Below are 7,795 nucleotides of genomic sequence, written 5' to 3'. Positions count from 1 at the left end.
TGAATGGGTGAATGACTGAATGTAGTGTAAAGCGCTTTGGGGTCCTATGGACTAGAAAAGCGCTATACAAATACAGGCCATTTACTGCTCTGACAAGTCTCGATGGTCGAGTCAGAGTTTGGTGTGAACAGCACGAATGCATGGATCCGATCCTTAGAGCATCACTGGTGCATGGTGGAATGGGAGGTTTTCATCGTTGCTATGTAGCTGATAAGTCTGGATCAACTGTACGATGGTATCATGTTAACATGGACCAAAGTCTCTGAGGAATATTTGCAGCACCCTGATGAATCTGAGCCATGAAGCATTAAAGCAGCTCTGAAGCAAAAAGGAGAACACTGTAATAGCAAGTACAGTGTTGGAGCAGGTAAACCAACATAAATATTTACACTAACTGCTTTATTAGCATTTTAGTAGTGCATTATTAGCGATTTATTAGAGGCTAGTGTAAATATTTCTGTTTGGTTTCTCACCCTGTGGAAGCTGCACAAGGATCCTCTGCATTACAAAGTGCAGCTGGCTGGACTCACAAGGCCTTTTTGTTTTATGAAGCAGTGTTTCCAACATTAAATTCTTCTCCGTGCTTCCCCACACGCTCACCTCATTATTCAGGCCCTGATATTCTGACTCATACTGAAGTCCCGACTTCAGCTGCCTGCAGACGACCTCTTCAGTCTGACACTACCTCATTTCCTGTATCCTGTGAGCTCATTGGTGTGATACACTCACACACGCTCATACATATAAGTCCTGGATTTCTCCTCTCCACATGTTACTGTGAGGATGTTTTAAACTCACTGTGCTTCTCTGCTGGATTCTCTGGCAGCTCATCAGGTTACTGCAGAACATCTGTCAGGCCACCAGCTCCAAAACACTCCAAAACACTCCTGAATGTCTGTGATGAGGTCATCCCACACAGTCACATGTCACGGTTACAGTCGTGACATAATATCACATTAATTTGACAATTTTCCAACCCTTAGAGTTCAACTCAGGTGGTCAAGTTGTCCTGAGGAGCTTCAGATCAAGACAATCTCATCTTCTGCAAAGTTTTATTTATATTCTGGATGAAGAAAATGTTTTGGGATATAAAATAACTAAAAATCACGATAGTTCTGTTTAGCGCCCCCTGGTGTCTGGATGCTCTTAAACTATACGCTCCAAATATGCCATTTAGTCATTAATCTTATCCAAGAAACATTTTATTTGACTTTTATTTTAATGACTTGTGGAGAGGAAGTGTGAGAACTGAACAGTGTCAGAGATTCATTGTCCTCTTACTATTAACCCACATAGAGAAATTAGTTACATTTTTGTCAACCTAATCATAAAAGTTTATTAATAATTCTTACGTAATTTTTGTCATTTTGTGAAGTCATTGAAGTTAAAGGGAATCATATCGGCTCAAACAACTGACATCAAAACTCTACTTTTCTGTCGAAACATAGACACGATGAAGGTTAGCGAGAAAACCACAGCTCAGAGGTCAGAGCTTGAACCTGACTATCTATATTAGTTATTGGCTCAGTCACGTGGGTCTAGAGGCTGGCTGGTGACTCCCTGGCAACCACTGGCATCTAGGGAAAGCTGTGTATTTCCACCTAGTTGGCAACTGGTTGCTGGCGTTTGCTTGCAGTGGCTGTGAAATCACCTGCTGTTATTGCTGCAGTTATGCAGATCTAGAGAGTAGTCAGTAACTCTTGTGATTAAAGCATCTGAACAAAATGGGTTAGGCCCCGAAAAGTGCGATGCAAACCAAAAATAGAAACTCTTTAACTTCAAAGTAAAAGTTGCACCTTTTTAACCAAATTGGTTACAACAGTAAGACATGACTTTTACTCTGAAGACGTTTCCAGTTTGCATCACACTTTTCCAGGTTTCACTATCACTCCACAAGAAGTTGGTTAGAAAAGGTTAGCTGCTAGAAAGGTTACCATCTGCCATGTAAACTATGGGTGACTGCAGCAATCTGCTACCAACTAACGCAGAAACAAGAAGGTTTTAGGAGTTGCACCCTCTTTGTGACCACCCGTGTACCTGGCGCCAGACATTAACCACTTGCCAAATATTTGGGGACCACACATTTTTCCATAGTGGCCAGAGGTTGCCAGGAGCCACTGTCCAGTCCCTAGGTGTGACCTTAGCGGGCCATCATCGAAACATTTGAGATACTTACTTTTCGGATGTTTTTACCACGACAGTTTTCTAAGTCTGAGAAGAGGAGCTCTTGCTGCACGACTCCACTCCTGACCACCTCGGCATGTTTTCCACTATTTGTTAGTTATGAATGGGTCGCTGCAAGCTGACATGCAAATACCACTGAGATTTACTGAGCTCATTAGCGCTGACCAGCTCAGCTCCAGCACCCTCTTTGAATGACCACAGAGTATACAGAGGATTTTTTTTCCCACCCTCAAATTCTTTAGACTGTCACTTTAATGGATGTTGGTGGACGTAAATTCTGAACTCTGCAGTTCTGGATCACTTACGGAGTCTGACATGAAAAATGGCAGAAGTCCTCGAGGATGGTGGGCCTCGGAGAGCAGAAACATGTATACTTTGGTACGCTCCAGGAGCATGACAGCTTTTTTAAGATAATATCATCTATGTGAGAGGGAAGTTCTCAGATACTTCACTTCAGTGGAATATGAAAAAATATTATATTTAAAGTAAAAACAAAAACAAAAACAGAACAATGCTAACATTAATGCAGTGCTGTATTTGAATGTTGTAGCTGATCCAGGAACAGCTTGTTGGAATTAACTTCAAGCTTCAAGCAGGTTACCTCCAAAGGGTCAGGGCATAAGTCTGACAGCTCGCAGCGATTCCACATCTTCAAATGTGGCTTTCTGTCAGATGTCATTGCCAATATTCAATTCAATTCAGTTTTATTTATATGGCTCCAAATCACAACAGCGAATACCTCAAGGTGTTTTATATTGTAAGGTAAAGACCTACTACAACACAGAGAAAACTCTAACAATCAGATGGCCCCTATTATCTAGCACTTGGCAACAATGGGAAAGAAGAACTCAGTTTTAACAGGAAGGAACTAGGCTCCGGGAGAACCAGGCTCTGGGAGGGGTGGCCATCTGATGCCATCTGATGCCACCGCTTATGTGCGATTTTATGACAGCAGTTAATCATCATCAGTCTTACCCAGAAACATTTTCTCCTCCTTCAACCTTCGCTCCTGGAGCTGAAGCTTTATTTTCTGTATGAAGCTGATGATTATAAAACAGTCTGATGTGTCCGTGACTTCAGTGTCAGAAGGAGGTGGGGCTTTTTGGACACTCGTGTGATCTTGAGCGATCGTGGCTCAAGAGTTGGGAGTTCGCCTTGTAATCGGAAGGTTGCCGGTTCGAGCCCCAGCTTGGACAGTCTTGGTCGTTGTGTCCTTGGGCAAGACACTTCACCCGTTGCCTACTGGTGGTGGTCAGAGGGCCCGGTGGCGGCAGTGTCTGGCAGCCTCACCTCTGTCAGTGCACCCCAGGGTGGCTGTGGCTACAATGTAGCTGCCATCACCAGTGTGTGAATGGGTGGATGACTGGTTGTGTAAAGTGCTTTGGGGTCCTTAGGGACTAGTAAAGCGCTATACAAATACAGGCCATTTACCATCTTTTGATGCAAATGTTCAAGACTATTGACCCTAAAATGAGAGCAAACTGTTCAGGTGTTGTTCTAGTGTTGGGTGAACTTCATGGGATCTTGTGTTAAAGTTTTAAAGTCTTGCTTTTCATTGAGCTTCATTTGTTATTTCTTTTTAGTTCCTTCACTCTTTCTTTGTCTCAAATCTTCATTTGTGTTTGACTTGAAGGGTTTTTTTTTTTGTCTTGCAGTAGTTTGACATTCTCTGTCTGCCTCGCATCCCCCACCTCAGTCACCTTCACCTGCCCTCTGGCCCCCAGCTTTGTCTTGTGTTATTATCAGTTTCCTGTATATAAACAGTCCCATCTTCTCCTTCATCATCCGGTTCATCGTCTTCCCCTTTATTTAATCTCTTTCCTACAACACCTTTTTCAGGCAGTCTTTTCCTTTTCACACATGTATCTGATTGCTAAGGTTGATCCCTCATTCGTTTGTCAGACCGCAGCAGCAAACACAATCAGACAAAGTACGATTCAGTTCAATTGTATCTGTGCCGAGCGAAAGTCTCTGCTGTAGGCATGGATTTATATTTGAGCGTAACATTTCACCAGTTGGGATGTGTCCCACTTTAGGAGGCGTTTCATGTGTTCATTACATTCATGTCCTAATTCCATTACACACTAATCCAGCAGGTTACTAGCTCATGTATGGTTGTAGCTCCCCCCTCAGGGAGCAAGGAAGCAGGTTATTTGTTCTACAACTGAAAGTCTACCAAATTAAAAGGATATCATCCCCACTTTAATGCTGGTACCAGGTGACTTCTTCAGTGAACCTTCCACGTTCATCGGCTCCTGGAAGTGGTGGCAGGTTGTGTTTAAATTAGAAACGTGATGGCTGTGCAACTTTCTTTAGATTCCAGTTTGTAAAATTATTTTAATTTTGAAATATTTACAAATTGTTTGGGGTTTTTTGTAGTTTTTGACATGAAGTTTTGTAAAGGGTCACACTGGTTTCGGCTCCTGACAGTAAAATGTGGGAATCTACAGGAAGACTTGTCTTCCAAACTCATGTTTCATTTTATGAGATCCGTGATATGCAAGTTACACTGAATCCAAGTTAAATATCTCTGTTCTGTTTTCTGAAGATCATCCAGAAGCTTTGAGTAAAAGTGGCAGTTTAAAGGCATTTGTTTCTCTGTGGAGAATAATTGGCGGGAGGATTTACTCTTATCTCAGCAGCAGAGAAAAAAGCCCCGTCTCCTCCTGACACGAATCATTAATTGAAGTCACTGACACGTCCGGGCTTCATTTTTTATAATCATCAGCTATGCAGATAATAAAACTTCACTCTTTTCAGCTCAAGGAGCAAAGGTTGAAGGAGGAGAAGATGTTTCCACGTCAGATTGATTATGATTCTCTGCTGTCATGTTGGCTTCAGTGTCCAGAATTAAGTCAGTCAGAATCCAAGTGAATAACATTAATAAGCAAATAAGTGTCTAAATACTGAATTTATATGTTTATGAAGGAGTAAATATACTTAGTACGTGTTTACAATATTTTAAAAAAAAAATTTTAAAACTGTAAAGAAGGAAATACTACACTACAATATTAAAGTACTATTATTGTGATTTTAAGCACATAAAGGTGTAAATAAGTTCTTTATTTAACATGTTCATATGTAAGGAAGTAAATGTGTGTACCGTAAGCTTCTTCATATATATATATATATATATATATATATAGATATATATATAGATATATATATATATATATAAATTCCCCACTCGCCCCTGTGGGCGGTCAATCCTTCAAGCTCAGGGTCCTCTACCAGAGGCCTGGGAGCTTGAGGGTCCTGCGCAGTGTCTTAGCTGTTCCTCGGACTGCGCTTTTCACCCTCCACAGCTGGATAGCGTACTGGTACATGCCTTTGGAGCAGAGGTTTGCAAGTTCGATTCCCATCTGTATCCAGTAAGGGTCCTAAGGCTAGACCCCCTATGCTAAGCGAGCCTACCGCAGACATGAGCGAGACAGATAAATATGAAGGCATGCCGGCTCGGATGTTTCCTGGTTCAACAAGGTCCCCATCAGGTGTTGAGGAACCAGGGCACCCTGACGAGAAGTGGGCTACTGGAACAAGAAGGCATCGGTGGGCAAGAGACGAAAACAGGGCGTTGTTGGAATGCTACTACGCAACTAACCCTGGTGGAAGGGGCTACATGAATAGGATGAGAGACCTATGGATATATGAATTTATGTATAATATATATATATTATGTACTTTAGATGACCTTCCTGCCAACAAATGTTTGAGTTCATTACATTTTTTGGGTCACATTTATAATAATTTAAGCAACTATATGTCAACACATGTAAATATGTGCAATCTATGTATCACTTTATAATCAACATATAGAGATTAATGTTTACTTTTCAAAATATAAAATATATGCAATATTATGTATGTAGTATATATCTGTATATACTACATACATACATAAATACATATACAAGTATATGTATACATAATAGTAAATATGTAGTAAATACATAAAACTCTAAGGAAATAAAATGCACAGTAACTAAATACATAAATGTACAAATTCATCTATGTTAGCATGAATGATGGACTTGAGTGTTGTTATATTCTGAGATTTTTTAAGTAAATGTATGTAAGCATTCAGACATATATGGACTGACATCATAATGTCTGCTTTTTATGTCGTTAAAGCAGATTCAAAATGAAGAGCAGATTTTTAGAGTTCAACCAAAATATGTGAAACACTTATTTTGCACTTATATTTGAATCTGTCTGTTTTATGTTCTCCCCGTGTTTGTGTGGGTTCTCTCCGGGTACTCCAAACATATGCAATCAAACTGATATAACTTCCTGTATATGCAGCTGCTCCTTCACCACTGAGGTCTTCAGTATAAATCCAGCTGCATTTGCCGTTTGTTCCTCTGCTCAGCTGCCAGCTGAGTCAAGGTGAAGGTTTCCCCACTGTGGGGTGCATTAGAAGATTACATTGTTCACTATCAGTGAACCCGATGAATTAATTTCCTGCTCTGTTCAGTGTCTTAAAACAAGCCAGTACAGCTAATGGTGATGGACATCAAATGTCACCTGTCACACTGACTTACTCACAGTTGACCAGAATATCAATGACATTTAATGTAGTCGTTTTTTTTTCTTCACGATAACATTTTCAGTTTGACTTTGACCAATGACACGTGCAGAGGTGGATGGCACAGTAATGTCCGGCAGCATGGACACTACTGTCATCAGTAGTAATACTGATCTGCATCAGTGTAATCGGTATACCAGGAAACCGAGCACTGAAAAAAGTTCCCCTTTGCTTGAAATGCAAAGTGCAATTAAATGCGTTATTTGTTTTAGCATGTTATTTTTTTCAAATTAATGAATCACAATTAACGCATTAAATTCCCACCTCGAATAATTATGTGTTAGGTCTGCAGCAGATTGGCAGTCAGTCCAGGGTGTCCCCTGCCTCTCTCCCTGTGATAGCTGGGACAGGCTCCAAAGGCTGGGCGCACCCTGGACAGGTCACCAGTCTGTGACAGGGCCAACACACAGACACACACAACAGCCATTCACAGTCCCATTCAGTTCATAACTATCAAATAACCTCTGTACATACTGATGGTGATTTAAATTCATCTCTCCATCAGACCTACTGTCTCTGATTTTCAGTCCAGTTCTTGTGTAGTTTTCACACCTCGGCCTTTCCTCCTGTTTCCTTTCCTTAAGAATGGCTTCTTGACCATTCTGACATTTCTGATGAGGTTTCAGTCAACAGTAGATGATCAGCTGAAGGTTCAGATGCTTCTCTCAGCTCCTTTGTCAGGTCGTTAGACTTGATTTGTGATTTATTAATTTGAATTATGATGAAATAATCTATCTGTGAATATTCTTGCAAAGTAATACTTTATGCTACTATACGATAATACTTTTAGTAAATTGTGAGATTTTTACAGGAAAAGCATTTTTAAACGTTTAGAATTTAGAATTTAGAAAAGTAAGGACATTTTTATAACTATTAATTTGGTCATTCATCAGATTCTCAGCTTTAGTGTCTCTTCAAGATTTACCAAATTAAATCCAAGATCCTGACGACAGTTTGACAGCACGTACCAACGTGAGTGTCTTCCTTTTTCTTTTTGTCTTACTGGTTAAAAATGACTAAAAAAAT

The sequence above is a fragment of the Simochromis diagramma genome, unplaced genomic scaffold (assembly GCF_900408965.1).
Source record: "Simochromis diagramma unplaced genomic scaffold, fSimDia1.1 OVJJ01000557.1, whole genome shotgun sequence".
Taxonomy (NCBI): domain Eukaryota; kingdom Metazoa; phylum Chordata; class Actinopteri; order Cichliformes; family Cichlidae; genus Simochromis; species Simochromis diagramma.
The sequence above is the reverse complement of the archived record's forward strand: the minus strand, read 5'-3'. Positions refer to the sequence as shown.